General features: G+C 41.7%; 1 protein-coding gene across 1 annotated transcript in view; it reads left to right on the forward strand.

Moving 5' to 3' along the window:
• The first annotated feature begins 216 nt into the window (after positions 1 to 216).
• Positions 217 to 23,433, forward strand: part of SPATA45 (spermatogenesis associated 45) — a 35,965-nt gene continuing 12,748 nt past the window's right edge. The window contains exons 1-4 of the mRNA XM_057315316.1: positions 217 to 615; positions 3,777 to 3,982; positions 4,646 to 4,746; positions 18,126 to 18,782. The gene's annotated coding sequence lies outside the window, so the exon portion shown is untranslated. The remainder of the gene's footprint in view (positions 616 to 3,776; positions 3,983 to 4,645; positions 4,747 to 18,125; positions 18,783 to 23,433) is intronic.

Consider the following 23,433-nt stretch of genomic DNA (forward strand, 5'->3'; position numbering starts at 1 on the left):
AAATTGCTGAAAGGAGAGAAGGAAGGAGGGACGGGAAGGTTAAGGCCCTGCGTTCACTCCCGTGGAGAGATGCAGTGGCCGAGAGTAACCGCCCTGGCAAGAGGGCGGGAGGGGGTGCGGACGGGGTGGGGAGGTTGAGCGGGAGGGTGGGAGGGGAGGGCGGGCGTGAGGCGGCCGGGGCAACTGGGCCCCTCAGAACGGGGAGCGAGGGGTTGGGAGAAACCGGGGAGACAAAGAGGGGCTCGCCGAGGGCCAGGTCCACACTCAGGCAGAGGACGAATGTGCGGGGAGGAGACGCCTCGCCCCAGCACAACTGTCTGTCAAGATCGGACCCCGCCTTCAGAGCAGACAGGACCCCATTTCAGAAATTCGTGCCACCTCGGCAGAGGAAAAACACCAGAAAGCGTTTCAGTCCAAATAAAGAGATTTCGTCAGAAATCTGCCCCTTGTGGAGTTGGAATAGCCCACGCGGCTGATGACGGAAGCCGGTGAGACGGGTCGTGCCTGAGCACAGCCTGTGACTCAACACTCTCCCTCGGACCACCTCCGGCAGCTAGTGCTTACTGGACGCGCACATTCAGCGGGCTCCGGGGATTCCAGGACCAAACTCCTTATGTATGTTCCAGACACGATCGTGCTGTGCCCTAGGGAATTAAAAAAAGCCAACAGTTTCTGCTCTCGAGAGCACGTGTACGTAGCCTTCAGAGTCTTCTAGAGAAAATGTCCCTCCTGCTGCTACTTAAGAAACTAATTTTGAAACAAAACAAACCGAAAGACTCCAAATATTCATTATTTTTTTTAAAGATTTTATTTTTATTTATTTGTCAGAGAGAGGCAGAGAGAGAGCACAAGCAGGGGGAGAGGCAGGCAGAGGGAGAAGCCGGCTCCCGGTTGAGTAAGGAGCCAGACGCGGAACTCGATCCCACGACCCTGGGATCATGACCTGAGCCGAAGGTAGCTGCTTAACAAACTGAGCCACCCAGGTGTCCCACCAAATATTCATTTGAAAGTGAATTTGAAACTCAGTGTAACTAACTATGGGTTTAATCTTAAAAAGTGCTCCTATCTAGAAGCCTAAAACCCTGTACATCTTTTTTTAATGCCTCTTAATATTATTATTTTGGTGATGTATACCCGATATTTGCCTCAGATATATATCAGATGCTTCTCAGTACAGGTGAAATACTATGGAATCCTAAACTTTAAGGAATATGTACATTTTATGTGTTCCTTGGCCACCTATATAAATTGCCACATGACGCCCCCCCAACTAAGTCCCCTTCCCTGCTTAATTTTTCTTCTTAGTGCTTACCACTAAAATGTCCTACATTTTACTTATTTTTTCTGGTTATTTTCTCCCTCCCCACTAGAAAGTAAGCTCCATGACAGCAAGTCTGAAAATTTATTACTATTTCTTAAAGGACTGCAGCTAACAAGCATTGAATTACTATTGAATATTTTAAATAATTACTTGCTTTGTAAGTGAATCCATTTCTTTTTTAAAAACATGCAAATTTCCCCTGCAAAATATGATTTTCTAAACATTGATTTAGATAATATTTCAGATTATTAAGCTGTTCTCTGAATGACCAACCAACCAAATGTGGAATCCAAAGGACTTCAGTCTTAGTTAAGAAGTTTATTTTATGGATTTCTGAAAAAGATACTAATTGCATTGCTTAATATTCAGCACAACTTATTATTCAACATTCAGAGGTATTTTTTTTTAAAGATTTTATTTATTTATTTGACAGAGATAGAGACAGCCAGCGAGAGAGGGAACACAAGCAGGGGGAGTGGGAGAGGAAGAAGCAGGCTCATAGCTGAGGAGCCTGATGTGGGGCTCGATCCCATAACGTCGGGATCACGCCCTGAGCCAAAGGCAAATGCTTAACCGTTGTGCCACCCAGGCGCCCCTCAGAGGTATTTTTAAAATACCATCATGTACCATGAAAATTTCTAGATAGCTCACAGAAAAGCTGTTTAGAAAGGGAATCCAATGGGTAGAATTTTAAATGGACCTTTCTTTGCTTGCCCCAGTCATACCTCCATTTCAATAGTCACAGTAATCATTCAGATATCTGTAAACTTCCCACCCCCTTCCTGAAACCAGAAACCGGCAGATTATATTAGGCCTCATTTCCCCATTACCCAGTGTGCGTTGGCGATTTTCTTCTGCTAGATCTGAACGGTAACTTCCCTCTCTGCACAGAGGCAGCTTCCTGAATGTACTTCTGCAAGGAGGCCATTCTTTCTGATTGTGTAGGCTTTTTCTGTCTAGAGATAATTTGCCTGCTCTATGTGCATAGCAAGAAGGATGGGGTTGTGAGTCCTCCGGGTATCCTGGATAACAGCATCTAACAGTTCCCTCCACATTTTTACCAGCTGGCACCTATTCTGCTGTCCCCCACTTTGTCATTTGCCTTCCCTGCCCATGGCAAAGCCCTGTATCTGACGTTATCAACATCTACGTGGAGCATAGTATCAAGGGGGTTTACAGTAGTGGAGAAAAGCATATCTACAGACAGGCTACCTGGATTTGAATCCCAACTTTAGCTACCCAACCTTGGGCAAGTTACTTAACTGTTTTATAATAGTACATGCTCTTATGAAGAATAAAGGAGTGAATTATGCCTGGCACATGGTTTAGGCATTCTTAGTTACAGTTATTAAGGTAGTTTATATAGTGGTTAGGGTCCAGGCTCCAGATCCAATTGGCCCGGATTCAAATCCTAGCTCTTTCACTCACCGGCTGCATGACTTTGGACCAGTTACTCTGTGCCTCAGTTTCTACAGCTAGAAAATGAAGACAATATTCTTCATGAAATTGTGAGATATAAATGGCTAATAAGTACAAAGTGCTTAACTAGTGCCTGACCTCTGATCTATAGTAATCAGTAATATATTCAGTAAATGTTACCCAAAGCCATCGTCATCAACTCATGTCTGTCTTCAAAGTTGTATCTTGTTCTCATGTTATCTTAGATTTGACCCCATCTTGCCTATTGAAGCTTGCTTGTGTTGTCCTGGAGCTCTCTCAGACTGAATTTATGATTGTAGAGTCCTTCACTGGGGGGGGGGGGTTGCTCTGAGAATGCCCTGAAAGAGCAACACACAGTGGTGTATACTAACTACTCTTGGCCTAACAAGAGATAGATTTCTTATCAGAGGTAGTCAGCAGCCGAATAGACAAATCTAGACAACAGATGTATCCATAATGGACCAGGTGTGTTGTAGATAGGATGACTGAATTCCATAGAAAATTAAACTGTGGGGGGCACCTGGGGTGGTGCATTCGGTTGAGCATCTGACTCTTGGTTTCGGCTCAGGTCGTGATCTTGGGGTCATGGGATCTAGTCCTGCTTAGAGCTCCACACTCAGTGGGGAGTCTGCTTGAGGATTCTCGTTCCCTCTCCCACAGCCCCTCCCCCCTCAAATAAATCTGAAAAAAAGAAAAAAGAAAGTTGAACTATGTAAGATTTAAGATTTCTTCTGACTCTAAGTTTCTATGATATATGAAAAGTAAAATAAGATGTTTCCAAAGAAAGGATTAGAAGAAATTCATATGCTTAGGTCGACAAAGTTCCTAAGTAAAGAATGGAGTACAGAAAGGGGAAAACTCAGCAGTATCTCTTTGCAGTATCATTCCAGTCTCTTAACCTTGCCTCCTTTCTCTTGAAGCTTCAATAATAGATACTTATTAACCAGTTTAGGTATGAATCATACTTTATATCATATGTGTGGAGGTATAAAACATAAACCTTACTCTCTGCCAGAGAGGACAGTCCTGGGAGCATCACTTGGCTGGGAGTCAAGAGGAGATCGAGCTACATCATGGGCGTGGAATGCCAACTCTGAGAGAGATTTGAATAAGTCACAGTTCAGCAATATGAGATCTGAATATGTCCAGGAACCAAGGTCCGAGATGCTATCAAGTGTGATGTGGCTGTTCCTGAGCAAAGGTTTCCTGCAGTCTAAGAGGGTAAGATGCAAACTAGAACAATGCTACTAGATGTAAAATCCACCATGTTTCATGGGAAGGGGGGTAGACTTCAGCAGCCTTGACTTCAGTTTATGCCACTATGACCGTGCTCTGTCCACCTGAGTGGCCAGATCGCTGCTGTTGTACTCTGTGGAAAGATTAAGTTGGGAATGGAGGAATAAAGGAGGCTGGATATCAGAATCCTCCCATGTGTACTTTATTTTCCCCATTGAGACAGTGTGTGTGTGTGTGTGTGTGTGTGTGTGTGTGTGTGTGTAACACTCATAGAAAAGAATCCCAGGATTTTCCCTTCTGTGTATTTTTGTCTTGCTTCTTCAGTTCTTACAAAGAAACCAAATGGAAGGGATGGGGTGGGGGACTGAAATTTCCAACCCTTTAATCAATTTGTTCCCCCAGCAACCAACACCATCCCTAGGTACTTTCCAAAAGTCGTTTCATTAATATTACAAGGAAATCATCCCAGGAAAGTCCCAAGATTTGAGAAGCTCTGTGCAAGAAACTATTGTGAAGGCCAAATATATTGTTCTTACTATAAATCACAAAAAACACATTAGCATGGTAGTTGGTATGTATTAGCAAGACTAATTTCTGATCCCCAGTCTTGGGAGTGTGAGGGTACTAATATACCGCCCCTTTGGTCAGGATTGCGGCTGAGTATGCAGACTGGAGGCCATACCAACAGCAGAGGAGGACCAGCACAGTGGAGAAGAAATCACACCACATTAGTCCACTCGGTGCCTCTGGTATGCCACGTTTGTGTTTATTGTGCAATCTGACTCATGATTCTGCTCTCCACCTTCCCTTAATTTAGCCAATTCCCACCCATCCTTTATGGTCTCCCACTCCCTTCCTTTGTCTATCCCCATGATCGGAGCCCCTAGAGATAATCATCCTCTTCCGACTGTTAACAGCCCCGGAGCTACTCACCAAACATTTCCTGGTGGCTACCTAGCTTTTCTTTTATCCCTTATTTAGATTTGGGCATCTTGAAGCCAGGGACTGGATTTTATTTTATAATACTCTCAGTACCTAAAAAACCTTTTTACTTGGCATTGTAGCGGCCCAGAGCAGGTTGCCCCAAAATACGCCACAATGGCATGTTGATTACTTTGAATTAAAGCTACTAAGAAACAGCCAGTGCAAGGACACTCTGACCTTCCTCTGTCCTGCTGAAAACGGGAAATAAATCTCCTATGTGGAAAGTACACTTCCTGTACCAGGAGGTAGAGAGATAGGGAATCCTTATCACCAGAAGTAGGGAATTTAGAGGCAAGAAGGCCATATAAACAAACCCTGTTACTTTTTACTAATTTACTACCTTGGCCCACATTCTCTTTAGAATTTCGTACTAATCGAAGCTCTTGAACATAAGTTTTCTTTTTTCTGTCTACTCCTCACAAATTTATTGTCTCTTTGACTAAAAAGTATAAAAACTGCTTGCTGCAGTCATTCCCATAGGTTTCAAGGTCTCAATTTCATTACCCTCCATGCACACATAATTAAACTTCAGGGTTTTTTTTTTTTTTTCTCTTCTCCTGTTAATCTGTCTTATGTTCACTTAATATTTAGGCCAGATAAAAGAAACTTGAAGGGTACAGGAAAATTTGTACTCCCAGACAGCAGTTCATTTCATACAGAGTCACTGGCCTCTAACTCAACAAATGCTTTTAGGTGACAGTGACTAATAGGAAAATGGCCAGCCCCATTATTACAAAATTGTAAAATTTAATTTATATCCGAAGTTAAATCAGGCCCTTTCTCCCTCTGAAATGTAAATAAACACACTTTATTTTTTTATTTTATTTAAAATCAATTAGCCAACAGAGTACATCATTAGTTTTAGATGTTGCATTCAATAATTCATCAGTTGCGTATAACAGTCAGTGCTCATCACATCATGTGCCCTCCTCAGTGCCCATCACCCAGTTACCCCACCCCACCCCTACCTCCCCTCTAGAAACCCTCAGTTTGTTTCCTATTGTTTAGAGTCTCTCATGGTTTTTCTCCCTCTCTGATGACTTCCCAATTAGTTTTCCCTCCCTTCCCCTACAAACCTCTGCGCTGTTTCTTGTATTAGACTTATGAGTGAAACCATATGATAATTGTCTTTCTCTGATTATTTCACTCAGCATACTACTCTCCAGTTCCACTCACATTGGAACCTTTCTGATGGCTGAGTAATATTCCATTGTATCTATACACCACATCTTCTTTATTCATTCATCTGTCAATGAATATCTTGGATATCTTGGCTCTTTCCATAGTTTGGCTATTGTGGACATTGCTGCTATAAACATTGGGGTGCAGATGCCTCTTCAGATCACTACATTTGTATCTTTGGGGTAAATACCTAGTAGTGCAATTGCTGGGTCGTAGGGTAGCTCTATTTTTAACTTCTTCAGGAACCTCCATACTGTTTCCCAGAGTGGCTGCACCAGTTTGCATTCCCACCAAGAGTGTAAGAGCATTCCCTTTTCTCTGCATCCTTGCCAACATTTGTCGTTTCCTGACTTGTTAATTTTAGCCATTCTGGCGGGTGTGAGGTAGTGTCTCATTTGGTTTTGATTTGTATTTCCCTGATGCCAAGTGATGTGGAACATTTTTTCATGTGCCTCTTGGCCATTGTATGTCTTCTTTGGAGAAATGTCTGTTCATGTCTTCTGCCCATTTCTTGACTGAATTATTTGCTTTTTGGTTGTTAAGTTTGATAAGTTCTTTATAGATATTGAATACTAACCCTTTATCAGATATGTCAATTGCAAACATCTTCTCCCATTCCACAGGTTGCCTCTTAGTTTTGTTGACTGTTTCCTTTGCTCTGCAAAAGCTTTTTATCTTGATGAAGTCCTAATAGTTCATTTTTGCCTTTGTTTCCCTTGCCTTTGGAGACGTGTCTAGCAAGAGGTTGCTGTGGCCGCGATCAAAGAGGTTGCTGCCTGTGTTCTCCTCTAGGATTTTGATGGATTCCTGTCTCACATTTAGGTCTTTCATCCATTATGAGCATATCTTTGTGTATGGCGTAAGAAAATGGTCCAGTTTCATTCTTCTACATGTAGCTGTCCAATTTTCCCAACACCATTTGTTGAAGAGACTGTCCTTTTTCCATTGGATATTCTTTCCTGCTTTGTTGAAGATTAGTTGACCTAGAGTTGAGGGTCAATTTCTGAGTTCTTTATTCTGTTCCATTGATCTACGTGTCTGTTTTTGTGCCAGTACCATGCTGTCTTGATGGTCACAGCTTTGTAATATAGCTTGAAGTCAGGCATTGTGATGCCACCAGTTTGGGTTTTCTTTTTCATTATTCCTCTGGCTATTTGGGGTCCTTTCTGGTTCTATACAAATTTTAGGATTATTTGTTCCAGCTCTGTGAAAAATGTCAATGGTATTTTGATAGGGATTGCACTGAATGTGTATATTGCTCTGGGTAGCATAGACATTTTAACAATATTTATTCTTCCAATCCACAATCATGGAATGTTTTTCCATTTCTTTGTGTTTTCTTCAATTTCTTTCATAAGTGTTCAGTAGTTTCTAGAGTACAGATCCTTTACCTCTTTGGTTAGGTTTATTCTTAGGTATCTTATGGTTTTTGGTGCAATTGTAAATGGGATTGACTCTTTAAATTCTAATTCTTCTGTCTTATTGTTAGTATACAGAAATGCAACTGATTTCTTTTTTTTTAATTTAAATTCAATTAGCCAACATATAATATATCATTAGTTTCAGATGTAGTGTTCAATAATTCATCAGTTGTGTATAACACCCAGTGCTCATCATATTACATGCCCTCCTTAAGGCCCATCACCCAATTACCCCATCCCCCTGAAATACAGATGCTTTCTGTGCATTGATTTTATTTCCTGCCACGTTGCTGAATTCCTGTATGAGTTCTAGCAATTTTGTGGTGGAGTCTTTTGGGTTTTCCACAGAAAGTATCATGTCATCTGCGGGGGGCAGGGGAGGAAGCAGGGTGTCCTAGGGGTTGTCACTTGCTGGGCCCCTGCTTGGAGAGCAGTCGGCCCACCATGCCGTGTTCCCAGTTTATGGCCACATCTAGCTGAGAGGCCACTCTGGGGCTTGCTAATTGTAGCCGGTTTCCCCACTCTAATGCTTGGAAACTCTACAGCACTCAGGCACCCCTGTTCTTTCTGTGACCCTAGGGATCCTAAGACCACACTGTCCCACCTAGGATTCTGCCCCACTTGGCCACCCGAGTACCTTTCAGGCAGGGAAGTCCCTCACGGGAGCAGACCTCTAAGAATTCCAGTTTTGCACTCTGGGGCTCTATCACTTTCCAGGAGCCGGCTTACGGAGGCCCCCTCCCCTGCCATTGATCTTCCAATTTATCCCCTCTGATTCACGTCTCCGCACCTCCTACCTTGCAAAAAGTGGTCACTTTTCTATTTGTAGAACTGCAGCAATTCTTTTCTTAGATTTCTGTTTGAGTTCACAGGTGCTCAGAATGATCTGATAGATAATTAGCTGAATTCAAGGGGTCAGATGAAGCGTGGGTCCCCTATTCTTTCACCATCTTCCTTCTCCCTCCTAAATACACTTTAAATTCAATTTTACATATTTGACCATGATTGTGCATGCCTGGTGTTGTATCTTGTAACCTTTTCGCGTAGGAATGAAGACCTTGGTAGGATTTGAAGTGAGTAGCTATCAGGGAGGGGCAAATTTCCCCTTACCCTCTTAGTTCAAAATATTAAAACAACGTAAGACAGATTAGCAGGAGAAAACACATTTAATGTATACCTGGGGAAGCCACATAAACATAAGAGATTCCAGTCAGACAAAAAGAGGTACAGATGTCATCCTGAACTAAGGGGAAGGGGTTAGGAGTCTAGTAATTCAAAAGAAAGGAAGTAATTCACAGGAGGATGAAACAGAGCAAATATGTGGTGCGCAGATGTTTTCTGGGCCATACAGAAACACAGGGACACAGGAGTTGTAACAAACAATCTTGGCTAGGTTCCTCCCTTTCCACCACACCCAGTCCATATTATAATGTAGTTGTCTCTGGAGCAGGCTATCTAAATTCTTCTAGAAAGTGAGGATGTGAAAATGAGTAAAGGAAACCTCATTTCAAATGGAGTCTTGAAGCCCTGATGGGGTGGGGGAAGGGTGGGGAGCTCTCACACATCCTTGCAGCCTGCATAACCAGTAGGGAACAAGAAGATAAGAATTATCTTGATAAGGGAGGACATTTTCCACCTAGGTATTTATCTCCTGCTTTTAAGAAAAAGAAGAAAGATCCCTCTGCGCCCCAGCAACAACACCCTAATCACTGCTTCCAGCCAATGAGAGCCCTCCACAACCCCAAACTCTTGTTCTTCTCCAATGAACTTTTGTTCAAAACAACCCTCCCTAATTCCCTTCTAAAACCTAACAAACGCAAACCTTCCCTTTGTCTCTTTGGACTTGCCTAGGGTTCACCATAGCTTGCTTGTCCTGAATTGCAATCCCTCTGCTATTTCCAAATAAAGTAAACGACCATTTTATTTGTAAGGTTGACAGGGGGAAGGTCAAAGATTCTTCCTGCACTTTGGGGCCTTGATTGTTTTTAACTCAAAATAATCCGCATGCCAAAGCAGCACATCCTGGGGTGGCCTGTCCTGAACCTCAACAGTTTTTTCCTCTGAGGCTTTCTTAGAAGTTTCACATATTGAGGCACCTGGGTGGCTCAGTGGTTTAAGTGTCTGCCTTCAGCTCAGGTCATGATCCCAGGGTCCTGGAATCGAGTCCACATCAGGCTCCCCACTTAGCAGGGAGTCTGCTTGTCCCTCTCCCTCCCCTCCCCATGCTTTCTCTCCCTCTTTCAAATAAATAAATAAAATCTTAAAAAAGATTTTTTTCCCACATATTAAAAGCTGAGCGGGTGCCTGTGGAGAGTTAGTAGCTGAGTGTGGCAAGAGATCCACCAAGGAAGGAAACAACATAAATTAGAACAAGGATAAACAAACAGAAAAGAACAAACTAAAGCCCATTACCCCACACCTCATTAGACCAGCCTCCTACTCCTGGGAATAGGTCAGTCCCATAGAGTGAGTGGATAACCTTATTTTATCTGATGAAAATTACTTACCCCTTCTTTTAACAGATTTAAGTTAGACACAAAAGTGATGTTTTTCACCCATGATTACAAATTTTGAGCTAAAGAGACACATTTTGGGGTAGCAGTTTTCACTCCCCTACCTTCCTGCCTTTGAAATTTCCCCAAGAAGTTTCATCATCCAGAAGTCCAATGGGTAGACTGTTTTCATCTCATTGAACTAGACTCTTAGTCCTGACGATAGGTCAATTCAGTTAAATTCATTTCAGGAGGTCATCTTGCAGAGAGACTCCCCAAGTTAGGCCTGCATTACGCAAACAATCAGGTATTAAGAGGCATTTCTGTGGGGACAAAGAAAAGCAATGGTTAATGACTGGAGTAAGTTTTAAACCAGTTTCTGAGTTCTGAGGGTAGGTAGCCAGTTGAGAGGATTTCCAGATGTCAGCCTTGAAACATTTCTAGATGGAGTGAGGCAGACAGGGGTAATCTGACAGACTTTCCTAGTTTGCAGTTTGAATGTCTCTGGTAATTTTTCTGAGTGGCCCCCACAGCAACAGGCAACAAGGATTGTCCATACATGAGCTGTTGTGGTGATTCCCCTGAAGTTTATATATCAAGTTGTCCAACTTTAGTTTGCATGGCTTTGGGAAAAGGGCAAATTTAGTTCTTAATGATTCCAAGACAGGATAGTAGGAGAAAAATTGGAAATGTTAGTTTGGAGATTTGTAGCTAGAAGACTTTAGGATACAATCCAATTTACAATGAATAGTATTAGCTTCTAATATTCATAAAGGTGTGTTATTGAAACATAATATTTGTCTTTATAAATACTGTCATTTCTACCAAAGATAGCCAAATTAAGACTAATATGTTTGCAAAATAAGTCTACCCTGAATGAACGTGGCTTGATTATTTACATAAAGGCAGCAAGAGGAGCAATGGATCATTTGTGCTCCTTTATTTATTTATTTATTTATTTATTTATTTATTTATTTATTGTTGTTGTTTTTAAGATTTTATTTATTTGACAGAGAGACATGGCGAGAGAGGGAACACAAGCAGGAGGAGTGGGAGAGGGAGAAGCAGGCTTCCTGCCAAGCTGGGAGCCTAACGTGGGGCTCCCTCGATCCCAGGACCCTGGGATCGTGACCTGAGCTGAAGGCAGACGCTCAACGACTGAGCCACCCAGGCGCCCCCATTTAGGCTCCTTTAAATTTGCTTGCTGGAACTTTTCATAAGGGATCTCCAGGTTGAACTCTTAACAACTTTTCAAGGTGAAGAGGTCAAACCAAATACTTGCCATTAGTCTTGTAATACCTGTAGATTTGGGTTAATTCCTCTCTTCTTCGGGTCCCCCAAATATCCTGAGGTACTTGCACCTGCCAGAAGTAGCCTTCCTTACTCATCTGGTAAGGTTGCTGGGAACCCTGTAAGCAAGGTACCAGGCTGATAATTCTAAGGGGTTTAATTGACTTCATAAAGTCAACCTTAGTTCCTTAAAGCTGGTCACACCTGAGTCTATGCCTGTCTCTTTTAAATATGACATTCCAGTCTAAGCCTTGGTAATATAACCAGCTTCCAATTGTGTCCTGTTACAAGGAGAATAGATTCTTATTGAACTTGGGCAAATAACTATATTGCCATGAAAATATAAGCATATTCATTGAGAGTTTCTGAATTCTGGAGAGATCAGGTAGGGAGAAAAAGATGTTACAATTCTGCTTATAAAGGTATAATTGACCAAAATGCTGTAAGTCATAGTTAACGTAAGAGGAAAGTCTTCCTTCTATCTGGAAAACAGAAGATTAAAGAACCAACCATATTTTAAATAAAAAGTCATAAAAATTATAATCATCCTCATCAGTTCATTCAGTCCCATATAATTAATTCTTGTTCTTCTTAAATTCAGTTTTTTCATTAGTTTCAGAAATTTACCCGGGTGCCTGAGTGGCTCAGTCGTTAGGCGTCTGCCTTCGGCTCAGGGCGTGATCCCAGAGTCCTGGGATAGAGCCTCACATCGGGCTCCTCCGCTGGGAGCCTGCTTCTTCCTCTCCCACTCCCCCTGCTTGTGTTCCCTCTCTCGCTGGCTGTCTCTGTCAAATAAATAAATAAAATCTTTAAAAAAAAAAAAAGAAATTTACCCAGTTTAAGGATATTCACATCTATTTAATTCATTTATTAATAATCATAGATAGCTTATGAAAATTTCACGAGACATTAAAGCAATTAGCCATAATTTAAGTTATTTACTTTTTGCTGACAAATTTGGTAACAAAGATAACATGAGCTTGTTTGACTTTTTAATAAACCAAAGTGGAGAAGCCTGCTTCTCCCTCTCCCACTCCTCCTGCTTGTGTTCCCTCTCTCGCTATGTCTCTCTGTCAAATAAATAAAATCTTAATGCCAAATCATACTTAATGCCAATAACTCTAAAGACATGTCTATATATTTTTTTCAGCATCTGTGTCACACTTTTTTCCCTCTTTTTTAATTGAAGTGTAATACACAATGTTATATTAGTTTCAGGTGTACAGTATAGTGAGTCAACAATTCCATATATTACTCAGTGTTCATCACAATAAGTGTACCCTTAATCCCCATCACCTATTTCACCCCTCCCCTCATCCACCTCCCCTCTGGTAACCATCAGTTTTCTGTAGTTAAGAATTTGAATTTGTCTCTTTTTTTCTGTTTGTTCATTTGTTTTATTTCTGAACTTCCACATATGAATGAAATCATATGATACTTGTCTTTGTCTGACTGACTTATTCCACTTAGTGTTATACCCTCTAGGTCCATCCATGTCACTGCAAACGGCAAGATTTCATTGTTTTTATGACTAATAATCCATTGCATATATTGTATGTTATATAATATTCTATTGTATATATTACGTATATATCACATCTTCTTTATCCATGCATCTATGGATGGACGCTTGGGTTGCTTCCATATCTTGACTATTTTAAATAACATTGCAATAAACATAGGGGTGCATATATATTTTCGAATTAGTGTTTTCATTTTCTTTGGGTAAATACCCAGTAGTGTGATTCCTGGATCATATGGTAGTTCTGTTTTTAATTTTTTGACAACCTTCCTTACTGTTTCCACAGTGGCTGCATCAGTTTACATTCCCAATGACAGTGCATGAAGGGTCCTTTTTCTCCACATCTCACCAGCACTTGTTGTTTCTTATGCTTTTGATTTTAGCTATTCTAACAGGGTGTGGTAATATCTCATGGTAGTTTTGATTTGCATTTCCCTGATGATGAGTGATGTTGAGTATCTTTTCATGTGTCCGTTGGCCATCTGTATTTCTTATATTAACTAAACCAACAAATTTATTTACTTTTTTTTTTTAAGATTTTATTTATTTATTCGACAGAGATAGAGACAGCCAGCGAGAGAGGGAACACAAGCAGGGGGAGTGGGAGAGGAAGAAGCAGGCTCACAGCAGGAGAGCCTGATGTGGGGCTCGATCCCAGATCGCTGGGATCACGCCCTGAGCCGAAGGCAGACGCTCAACCGCTGTGCCACCCAGGCGCCCCTAAACCAACAAATTTAAACTTAGCTTTTATTTACTGAAAATTTTCCTAGATCACATGAACTTGAAAAACAGGTTAGTTTCTATTATATTTTGAGATTTAGAAATGCTTGAATTATAAGTGCTTAATTTTAGGTCAGTTAAATAGAGCTCTCTTACAAATTAACTTTGGTAATACTATCTGGAGGTAGAAAAATCCCATATTTATAATGTATAAAACAGATTTTTATAGCTTTCCATTTTAAAATTTAAGCTATGAATCAGGTGTAACAATACAAAAGTCACTAGTTTGTAAGTTAAGTTTATCTGCTTGGATAGCTAAAGCTTTTTACTTGTAATATTTGTGGAGAAGGCACATGATTTATATTTGTCCTTGACAAGTAATCTTATAGAAGCCGTGGAGCACTTCGTATTTTTTAAAAGGTCCCCAGCCCCCCATTTAGTCTTAGGGTTGGCATTGTTTTAGATACCTCCTGGGGTGTTTATATTTCAAATACAAGGTAAGATTCATATCTTGAAAGGACAGAGAAAGAATGTTAAGTTCCTCTAAGAAGAACTTCGGTTTTTTAAGGCCAATAATTTTACAAGCCTTATGAGAAAAATAGGGGAAGTTTTAGGACTGGTAAAAAGAAATAAGATGGACTTCTCATTGCCTCTAGAGCTGCATTTTTTAAATTTAGTAAATATTTGTAATATAAGGATAATTGGTCTCCATGTTTTTTCCCCAAAGACTTGAGTTGGAGCATAAATGATCACAAGGGGTTGATACGCCCATTCAGTTACATTAGCTCCAATTTGCTTTATTTTTCTGGATTGTAAAAAAGAAAAACACAGGCCCAAAATGTGTTACATAGGTTAAGGCTCCAAGTCAGTAAACCAAGGTTTAATACCTAACCTGACTGCAGATTCAACCTCCCAGAATCTTTAACCAGTCAACATGGGAATTCCCTGGTCAGCACTAGGAAGTCTACTTAGGAGGGTGACCTTGCCTAATACAATGGATTCTTTTCCACTCCCTCTCTCCCCTTAAAAACCTTTTTCCTTTTCTGTAGTCCTTTGGAATTCCCCTCTATTTGCTAGATGGGATGTTGCCTGATTCATGAATTGATTAAATAAAGCCAATTACACCTTCAAAAATTTCCTTAGTTGAATTTTTGTTAATTAACAGATTTGGTGGCAGTGATGGGATCCAAAGTGAGCTTCTTTTTATTTTTTTAAAAAAGATTTTATTTATTTATTTGACGGAGAGGGAGACAGCCAGCGAGAGAGGGAACACAGGCAGGGGGAATGGGAGAGGAAGAAGCAGGCTCCCAGCGGAGGAGCCCATGTGGGGCTTGATCCCAGGACTCTGGGATCACACCCTGAGCCGAAGGCAGACGCTTAACGACTGCGCCCCCCAGGCGCCCCCCAAAGTGGACTTCTGGCAGCATTCGGGGACAAGAAGAAAAGCAGGTGTGGTACCCACAAACACTGAGTTCACTCTTTCTCATATTTCCAAGGGCTATAGGTAAGTTCCTCTTGGTTCTGAGCTCCGCTCTTCGTGCGTTTGAGCTCCCTGTCTAATTGGCTTTCCTTTACAGGGCAGGTCAGCTTGAGTGGACACGGCTATGCCTGGAGCCAAGCAAGCTGGCATATTTGCCTGGAGCCCAGCTGAGCTCACTACTCTGCCCATGGAGCTGACAGTTCTGCCTGGAGCTCAGTGGAGCTAGCGGTTGTGCTTGTATCCTGACTGAGCTGGAGGAAAGGTCTGCCGGGGCCATGGCCCTAGCCTTTCAGACCATAGAGCCCCAGGGGAAAAACCTCAGCAAGGTTCCATGGGAATTGATGGTATGCGCATGGGGCCTGCTTGTGGTCAAGATGAAGTAACATCTCTTGGGAACTGCCAATACTTTAAAGTGCACATATTTGTTTGTCTTGTTTTATGGAGATAAAGGCTACTGCTAGCGGGGATCTCAGAGGCCAAAAAGGCCACAAAAATTGGTGGGCATGGGTCAAGCATTTAAAGGCTGCTAGAGCTCTGGCCACCTGAAGAAGATTCCCGTGATAGGATCAGCAGGTCACAGAATGGGTTAGATTGACACTAGGTCACCTGCCAACCTCAAGAAAATGTCAAGGCAATGAGGTACACTGTCAAACACTCACAATCCCCAATCCAGGGCAGGTTCCTGTTAAGTATTACTTCGGCTCTAAGAAACCCAAAGGCTTAGCTAATGGGATCCTTAAATCCTAGAGTCAAGTGTGCCATCTTTCAGCATATTTTATGTCTAAGAACTGTAGTCCCGGAAGTTGTAGATATGCAGTAAAAACAGCAAATCTTACTAAGCTGGTTTTGTGTCCTGAGGAACTTCGGTCAGTAACCGTCAGGTTGAGGACCCCAAAATAAGCGTGGACAAAAATATCGGTTAACTCCATTTGCGGCCAAGGTCCTGCCAAAGTGCTGCCAGCCCTTAGGAGAATTACAACAGAGAAGCACAATGGCCATGATGATACAATCATTTAAGAAGTGCACTTGAAAGCAAGGTTCCCAAGTTAAGCAAAATGGGACACCTGTTTTAATTGGCAAGCAGAAGCCTCCAAAAGGTTTTCAAAATTCCAAAGTCATTTCATCAAATGACTCTCATTGCAAAAGGCTAATGAAAAATTAAGGTTGTACAAGGTACTTAAAACAAAAGAGGGTATGACTGATGCAACTCCTACTGCTTCTTTCTCTCCTTTTTAGAGTGCTCATTCTACTAATTCTCTGTCTAAATTGTTTTTCCACTGTAAACAGACTACACAACCATGAACAAAAGTCCGCCAAGTGAATGGCCTTAAAGACACCCCCATCTCCCTCTTCAAAGGAAAGTCCCCATATAGGTCCCTCCCAGAGTGGTCACAGCTGAGGGATTTTCTGCAACACTGCTATGTTATTTCCTTAAACAGCCAGAGAGAAACTGGTAAATACCACAGCCTGCAGAGGGGATCCCAAAAACACTGGCAGAAGCCAGCAAAGGGTGAAATTCCTGATCAGAATCGGCTCTTACGAATCTCTATCCGTGGTGCCCAGTCAAGAGAAGACAATAAAATTCCACATTGTCCCTTCCTTCCAAATCCAGACCTCTGACTACTGATCCCTTCTCTCCCAGGCAAAGCTACTGTCTTCTTGCTTGACTCATTTTCATAATGGGGCCTGGCTTTCCGCCTGCCTGGGACATGCAGGTTGCTGGTTCTCTCTTTCGGCTCTCATTGGGAGCAACTCTGGATTTGGGGAAAGTGATAAATATCCTTCCCTCCCTGTTTGAGGACCCCTCCTACACCAAAGGCGAGTTATTCAATACTGCCAAAAATATCTAATGTTAAAACATTTGGATCTGTTAGTAAACATGTTTAGGATTTATTAAATATTGTACAATGGCAGGGGGCACCTGGCTGGCTTAGTTGGGAAAGAACGTGAGACTCTTGATCTTGGGATTGTGAGTTCGAGCCCCATGTTGGGGTAGAGATTACTTAAAAATAAAATCTTAAAAAAGAAAAAGATTGTCTTATGAAAAAGTACATTTCCAAAAATTGTGAAATATATTCATCAGTACACCAACTTAAAAAAATACTGGTGCAACAAAGTTCATCATTGCTTACTTACTAGCTTTCACTAGAAATCAAGGTTTCTAAGAGCTAACAAATTCCAATAAAGGAAACAACACTCCATGAAAAAGAAGTAAGATGTGTGTTTTTGGTTAAAATAAAAAAGAGGTATGGGAATACATGTTAGTTGGGGGAGAAGAAAGTAATTCTGTCCTGAAGTGAGGCTGGCTATTTAAACCACAGGACAACATCTGAACGTAAAAAAGAATGTTGCAAAAGATTTGTGAGAAAGGAATCGTTGTTGGAAAGGAATTTTATGGGTGGTCAGGACTGATTAAGATTAAAATGAGTCCGTTTTAATATCAAAAATAAGTTGGTACAAAATTAAAATTTGGTTTTCTCTCTCTTAATAGGACAAAGGTTTCTTTTTTTCTTTTTTTTTTTAGACTTTTGGTCTACTTAAGTGTTTTTGACCTAGAACATTCCAAAAGATTTGCTGAACTAAGTGGGCTCATTTGGTATGTTAAATTATATAGGTAACATTGCCAAATAAGAAATAATACTAAGTTTTCTTTATGTTGTATTTGTAAGATTTGGGCAGAAGTGACAAGTCCATTCTGCTTCTACAAACAATGGCCCCTCACTGCCAAACTTTTGCCATCCTGATGTCCTTGTAACATAGGAACAGCCCGCTCCTGAATCTGAGAAACTGAACAATGACTGTAAATTAAACAGTCAGGGCTATGGGAAAACCAAGACAGCTGCTTGCTTCTTTCCAGGACCCTGGCAAATCCCATTTTTTGGGTTTTGCATTACTGTACTCACCATAAGGCATTTAAGATGCCTCAAATTATAAATAGACATTGGTGGGGAGACTTTTATAATATGGCAAGAACAGTCTACAAGCAATGTCTGACTTGTCAGGTCCAGAATCCTAAAAAAATATGTTTTGTTTCCAGAGGCCTCAGACGTCTTCCCTTTGGACCCTTTGAACACCTACAGCCAGACTTCATTCAACTGCCACTTCATATGGGTGACCAATATGTTCCTGCTGCTGTTTGTATGTTTTTCCAGATAGGTTGAAGACCTTCCCCACGGCAAGTCTGTTGCCTTTAAAATGGGTAAAAAAATCACAAGTTTAAAAAAATGTACTTCCCACTTGGGGTACACCTCTATAATCTGTGGTGACTGGGGCACCCACTTCGCTGGGCAAATCACATGAGCCTTAACAAAAACCTTACAAACTTCTTAAAATTCTACCAGCATACTACTTTCTGCTGACCTTCATTGTCTCGTGAAAGCATGACCAGCTACTGTAAGTCTCTAACGTCTATCATCCACAGGTTAAAGAAGGTTCCCTGGATTCCAATTCAAAGGATTCTGTTGGTCATAGTTTGGAGCCCGATGATTAGGTATTCTGAAAATGTTATCAAAGAAAGACAGCCCTTGAGCCCCATTGAAAGGGACTTTACCAAGTGCTCCTACTGACCAGTACTGCTGCAAAACTAGAAGACGTTGAGCCTTGGGTACACACTTCACAGCTGAGGGAGGTTCCCCCTGACCCCTGGAGATCTCCGAATCAAATTGGCAAGGAAGAGAGAGTAGCTGGCATCAAGGTAAATTGCTTCTGCCCAAGACAACGGATCAAGACTTCATACTTGAACTAAACCTGAAACCCTTTCTCCTTTTCCTTTCCTTGACTCTGGCATTGGCCTGGAAGGATAACGCTCTCATTTGTATCTCCCAGGCCATAGCTAAAGGGGTGACCTTTGGAATTGAAAGCAACCTTTTACTTCAGGGTAGGAGAAAAATCTAACTACACTTCTAAATGTTTACAAGCGAAATAAGACATCTCATTGGTCAGTTCCGCTAAATTTACATTGTGGAGTTAGAAAGGAACCACCAGGACAGTTTTAGTCCTTTTGGCAGATCCCTACTTCCTTGGTTAGGGATAAATGTAAATTAAGGCTATGATCCAGAACTTTTCCTTAATTCTTAAAGGAATTGCAAAGTCTGCTGCTAAAGCAATAGTGACCATTTTTCCCCTTCTTTTTAGATACTTACAGTTCCCAGGACCACAGTTCTTATACGTAAAATAAACAGGTGTGCCAAAAGATGATACATTTAATTGTTTGACTCTTAATGATGGGGTTTTGGAATATAGGTGAGGTTCGGTGGGGTGGAGTCCAGAGTCAACGACCAAGAAAGAATTCTTGAGATGTCTTTGGTGCAAAAAGGTGGTTTTATTAAAGCACGGGGACAGGACCATGGGCAGAAAGAGGGGCTGCACCGGGTGGTGAGTGTGAGGGGTGGTGGATCATATACTATGGGGTTGGGGGAGGTAAGGAAAAGCGAGGTTTTCAAAAGGATTCTCATATGTTAAAGAAGAGTCAAAGGATACTGGAGGTCTTGCCATTGTCAAGTTAAGGTTGTTCTTCCTGCTAGCAAGGCATTAACATGAAGATAGTTGGGAGCTTCCTGGAGGAACATTACACTCTGCCCGCTTCAAGTATCTGTTAGTGGGCTGCAGGTTATAAGGACGTTAGATTGTATCTACATCTCCTTCTGGAAGCTAGGTTATTGATAGAAATGCTTTGTTCTTATAGATTGCTAAGACATTTGTAAGGAAGACTCATGTCTTACAGGATTGTGATCTCTATAAATTAACTATCTGGGTTTTCTTTCCTTAACTTTAGGGCAGCCAGGAGTGTTTGAAGAATGTCACATATATCCCATGAAGGGCGGGTGTCAGCTTCTGCTTTGTCCTCAGTTTGCCTTCTGCTTCCTCATCATTAAGAAGGAGGAATTTATGTTGGATGTGGAGTTTTAATTTTTGTTCTAATTTCTGTCTTTTTCATCTTGGAAAAAGGATTATTCCGAGGATTCCTATGGGAAAAGGCTGTTACATTCTTTCGTATCCATTTTTGAATCTGGTCTTTGCATCGATGCCGTTAAGACAATTCTTTAGGATGAGAGCCCTGTTAAATGTTTCAAACATGGAAGTTTCTTTGATTCAGAAGATCCATTGTCCTGCCATGGATGAGTAGGATCTATTCATCTCAATAGTGAGTTAAACCTAAGCCTTCTTATGGCTTAACCAAGGACACAACAGGCATCCCACAAGAAAGTGTAAAATATGCCACCCTCACAAGATCTAGAGAGTTCATTTCCAAAGAGAGACTATAAAAGTAAAGGCCTTTGTTGCTTATTTTTATGACCAGTGAAAATACTCTCTCTGGTCTTCACCATCTGGAGGTCTGGAGGGTGCACTTCCTGGGGTGTACTGGTGGCCAGTTGAATAGACTGGGGTTCCAAGGCATGCTCTTGGGCTGGGGTCCCAGAACATAAGGGGTCTTTGTTATCTCAAACTTTGTTGCTTGTTGGTGCTGGAAAAGTCCCATTTCAGTAGCACCTGCCTGGTGTCACAGATTAGTGATCTGTGACTGGAGGTGTTCATGTTCCCGTGGGAGACTAGCGACACTGTTTTCACGACACCATCCTTATTGCCTGTGTAACAACAAAGGTCTTTGCTATCATAGTCTATTTTGGGGAGTGAGGTGTTTGGATCACGGGGCTATACTGTCTGCAACCACTGCAGAGACATCTCTTACATCCATGGTAAAGGTTTATTCTAAGCTTGGGAAATTAGCTCCAGGACTTCCCATAAAAAGGCTTATTGGATTGTGTCACTATTGGAATAAATATACTAATGGAGATCCTACTCATTAATGGCCAGAAGATGGGTCTTTTTAGTTGGAAAAAATTCTATATTTGGGAAAATTTTTAAAGAGCTCTCATTCCAAGCAGCTGCCCTTCTGGTATTTACGGGAGGATCGAATTTAAAGGAAAACACAATACAATTTGAACAGCTAGCCTCAAGGAATCAATAAAATGAAAAGAGTCAAAAGTCAGACTTAGAACAGAAATTTAAAAACCAATCTGACATAAATCTCCTTTTGCTGTCTTTTATCCCCCACTTTCTGTCCCAGACCCTCTAGATATTTTGGATCTGGGCCCCTTGTCTAAACTCCTTTTCACAAAACCCAGCCCCATCTCCTCAGCCAATTTCCTTAAATCCTGAGACTACACTTTCCCCAGAAAAAAAACCCTTTAACAACCAGCTGCCTGTTATAATTTCCCTTTCTTCATGAGATTTGCAGAGAGCACTTCTGCCTCATCTCCAGGCCCAGGTAATACAGGTTCCTTACGTAAATACTGAATGTCAGGAAGTGAATTTAGCACAAGTGCCCAGGAAGAGCAACAGGGCTTGTTTTGCTAGCCCTTAGAATTCAACTCCTACTTTCCAGGGCTCTGTAATCAAGCTCTGCCTTTGTCAGGCATTCCTGTGCCAAGTCCATTGTGGATGTATCCTGGACCCCTAGAGCAAAGAATTCAGGTCCCCAGGACAGCAGCAGATCTTTTAAATTCTAAAACCCCTTTACCTCTGCTCTCGGAGTGATGTGAAAATGTTTGGGAATGAACAGTCAAGAAAGAATTCTTAAGGTGTCCTTGGTGCAAAAAGGGTGGTTTTATTAAAGCACAGGAATAGGACCCATGGGCAGAAAGAGCTGCACTGGGGTCATGAGGAGTGGCTGATTATGTGCTTTCAAGTTGGGAGGGGGTTAGGGATAGCGTAAGTCTCTAAGGAATCGCAAGGTTTCCAGCACCTTGAGCGCCTAGCTGTTGTTAGGAAAAGGTCATTTACTACTGTCTAGTAAAGCCTTAGCCCTGAAACCCTTCAGAATGTGTATCAGTGGGCCATATGCTTGGAGGATGATTGGTAACATGTATCTTGGGGTGGGGGGGTAGAGATAAAGGAAGTTCCAAAGGGATTTTCATATGTTAAAGAAGACTTATAGGATCCTGGAGTTCAGGCTAATATTAAGCTAAGGTTGCCTTTTGCCCATATCAAAGTATTAATGTCGAGGCAGTTGAGTTCCTAGAGGAACGTCATTCTGCCTGTCTCAAGGACTTGTCAATGGGCTATAAGTTGTAAGGAAATTTAATTTTGTTCTTTTGCCTTTGTTCTCCACATCAGGAAGGTCCTACCAAATTTAGATAGGAATTAGAAATATCAGTGGTTATTTACCACCCCACTCACAGAGACCTAGACCGGCTATGAAGGGGTGTTCTTCCTACGCATGATTATATGATGGTTAGGAGACAAGCTAGATGGTCCCTGGAGAAATCCCCCTCACAGAGGGAACAGATGGCCTGAGCCTTTCCCAGGCCCTCCTGCGCATGACCAGGAACAGCTCAGCTGGTGGCTGATATCCAAGGCCTCAATATAGGGGCTATATTAGAGGCATTCCCCCTCAAAGTAAATTGGTCTGAGACTGAACCATGTACTCAGAAAGAAGAGCACATGAAAGCCTTTGCCGAATGCTTTATACAAACTTTTCAAAGGCAAACTTTGTTAAATACAGAAGCCCCGGAATTTAGGAATCTTTTAATTTCTGCTTTAGTGGGACATTTTCTCCCTGATATTAAATACTAAATAACAAGGGGCACCTGGGTGGCACAGCGGTTAAGCGTCTGCCTTTGGCTCAGGGCGGGATCCCGGTGTTAGGGGATCGAGCCCCACATCAGGCTCCTCCGCTATGAGCCTGCTTCTTCCTCTCCCACTCCCCCTGCTTGTGTTCCCTCTCTCGCTGACTGTCTCTATCTCTGTCGAATAAATAAATAAAATCTTTAAAAATAAATAAATAAATACTAAATAACAAATCCACATGGTCGGTTGGTCAGGGCAACCTCTAAGCATAATAATGGAGGCAGCTACTTAATTCTTTGAAAAGAGCTTGCAGGAAAGCTTGAGAAAAAAACCTCACAACAACAATTCTTGCTTTGCAGCTTGAGTCTTTGGAAAGGTGAAAGCTGACTGAGAGTAATTCAAGGCCCATTCAGAGCTCTCTCTATTCGCCTCCAGGCAATCACCGATATTGCAAGAACCCAGGTTACTGGAAGAGAAATTGTCCTGTACTTAAGACAAAGTAAAGTTTAAGAAGCAATTTCCCTAAATCCCATCACCCTGAGAGAATTTGTTTTTCTCTTGAGGGACAATTACCCCTTAAATGACAGTGTCAGCCAGTCCTCAGTCATACCCCAAAGCCCACCATTAACCTTAAAATAGAGGATCGGGAATTGGATTTCTTAATTGACACTCATGTGACTTTCTCTGCCACCTGCTCAGAGGATTTATCTCTACCTATCACCTCTGATTCTAATCAGGGGGAAATCAAACTAAGCAGGGAGCTCTAATAGATTTCC

Source organism: Ursus arctos, unplaced genomic scaffold (genome assembly GCF_023065955.2).
Source record: "Ursus arctos isolate Adak ecotype North America unplaced genomic scaffold, UrsArc2.0 scaffold_2, whole genome shotgun sequence".
NCBI classification, from domain to species: domain Eukaryota; kingdom Metazoa; phylum Chordata; class Mammalia; order Carnivora; family Ursidae; genus Ursus; species Ursus arctos.